Here is a 2,691-nt window from a genome sequence, read left to right as displayed (position 1 = left end):
ACCTAGGTGACTGGAGATCCCAAGATTTAGGTTCAATGGGACAACCGAACTGTGAAAAACTTATTATGCACTGGGAAGATTTTACTCCTACCCATTCCTATGATGAGCTAGTGCCTAGTTGTCGCGAAATAGGTTAAGATACGCTTTTAATGATTTCTATATCTTGATTCGTTCAAGTGGAGTATAGCAGAATACTCTTTATGGAAATCACCTATGTGAATGAGAAGGGTCCGCTTCTAAGAGAATTAGGTGAAGATGAATTCTCTAAAAATCACTCATGAACCAGGAGGTGTCCAAGGCCAAAATGGACACAAACATGAGAACCAACTGTGTTCGAAGAAAACTGTGTGACTTCTATTATTTAGGTTTCCATAAACGGCTAACTGTTCAAAGCAACTTGCTACTGATTGGCAAAGGAAATCCAATAGATTTTACTAGGAAAAGTTCAAAGTCATTGACTACTTATCCTGATGCAGTTTTCTTCAATTTTTACTTTGAAAAACATGTCAGATGTTATCGTTTGGAAAAAGACCAACATATTTCATTCATGTGGGGTATTGTTAAAAAAATGGTTATGAAATGGGTCAACTTTGAACCAAAATTTCAGTAGGACCTACCTTTTAATTAATACGGGACCTAACATATTCACGTTCTACTCCGCGAGATTATTAATATGATATATTTATTTGTCGAAAACCATTTAAAATTGAATGAAATATTAAGTGTTAAAGTAACCCACATAAAACTAAGTATTATGGAAGAATTTGATTTTCCAAACACTTATCCCACATAAGAAAGTTAGGAAACTTTGGTGTGGTTTATAAGGTGGAAGTTTGGAATTGGATTTGGGCCCCAAGGAGTACCAATAGTCTTTGGAAGTGGGAAGACCTATATCCTATTGGGTTCGGTCATAAACTCACATGCGCGCCGCCGTCCTTCCGACCGGCTGGCTAGGCACGGCACATGCTCGTGTCCGAGTCCGGTCGGATGCGGGTGGACCTTTGTACTATATTAACTTTTTGGACAAAATTTATTTAAAATTTTGGACCAAATTATAAATAATCAAATTCTTGGGTACATTATGAAATTTAAAATTTTGGCTTATTCCGGGTGATTTTTTGGTCTAGATGGATTGTTTAACAGTCGTCCGTTAACCAATTTAACAGATGCGACTTTAAGAACAACATGTCTGTTCCGAATTTTTGAGATTTATCTGAAAGGTGACAACTATTCGAATGGCCACGTACAAGTCTATAAATAGCCTGCCTCTCTACCAGAAAATTCACACTATTTTCATTGCAAATTTTCTGTACTTTAAATCTCATTCCCCTCTCTCTCGTTCTGATATTGTCTCGAAGTAAAACACATTTCGTTGAGTTCGTTGGAACTCCTGCAGATTGCAGTGTTGCTTCCGTAGGAGATGAAAATTCGTTCTATCCTGAGAAACGATTGCTGAATGCATTTAACACTATTGAAGGCAACAAATTTGTTTTAAGGAAACATTGTGAAGTCGGTGGGCTCGAATTACATTTTGGATCCTGTTGATCATTTCTTACATTCAGGTGATTCTGTCGAATTATTTTCGAAGGAGTAATTTCAAACTCTAGAAACAACAATATACTCGTTTAATTAATTCGACCGTAATTTGAGCACAATGTGTTCAAATATTAATTTGGGTATATTTGAACGTTAGAACCTTTGTATTAACTTTTACTATTCTGATTGTAGCTGATATGATTGGGTTTTATATTTTGTAATTGTATAGAATAAAATTTTTATATGTTATACGTCATCGGTATAAACCTTTAATCTGGGAGCCCAAAAATTATCCTGATGATTAAATAATTAATTCACCTTCAACTTTGAGTCCCGATCCGTGATTAGGAAGGGGAAATTTCCACATTATTCTATGGAGGACCAAAAAGTGGGCGTTTATTATGTCTAAAGTTTTATTTCTTTTTGTGAAGTATATTTTTAATTGTTTTGAATTTTTGTTATACAATATTTGGTAAACTTGGTGAATTTATGGATTTGATACGACACACATCTAATTATAAGTTATTTCAGCATGAAATGTTCGCAAAAAGATACTTCTGACATAACTCACTTGTTAAAAATATGTCAATGGGAGCGATGACTAATCCACGATTAAAGTTCAGTTAGAACGAAGGTTGACTGTTGACATTGAATTGGCAATAGTCAACGTCCATAATTACAAGGCCGTGAACTTGACTAGAGGCAATGGCGGTGCACCACTGGAACTAAAAGAACTAGGAATTTCTTTTTGATTAAAAAAAAAAATCATTCCATAATCTTCAAAATGCCCCAATTTGTAGTTCAATTAAAATTTGTAAAAAATAAATAACACATTACACCTTGAAAAACAGAGCTCCAATAATCATTTTTCAATTAAAATTAATTAAATAGGCATCAATATATTAACAAAATCAATTAAAATTGGTTCCAATTTATCAATCAAAAATTTTCAGATTACTTATAATCTGCAAAATTCTCCAATAATCATTTAGGTAGGAACTAGGTAGAATTTTTTTTTCTTGAATTATTTATCACAAATCACGTTTATAACTCATAAAACATAAATCATAACCCATAAATGATAAATCAAAAAATGAATTAAAAGAACAAAAGCCAAAAACGAGAAAGAGAAGGGGGGGGGGGGGGGGGGCGGGC

The sequence above is a fragment of the Olea europaea genome, chromosome 10 (genome assembly GCF_002742605.1).
Source record: "Olea europaea var. sylvestris chromosome 10, O_europaea_v1, whole genome shotgun sequence".
Classification (NCBI taxonomy): Eukaryota; Viridiplantae; Streptophyta; class Magnoliopsida; order Lamiales; family Oleaceae; genus Olea; species Olea europaea.
This window is presented reverse-complemented; position numbering follows the sequence as displayed.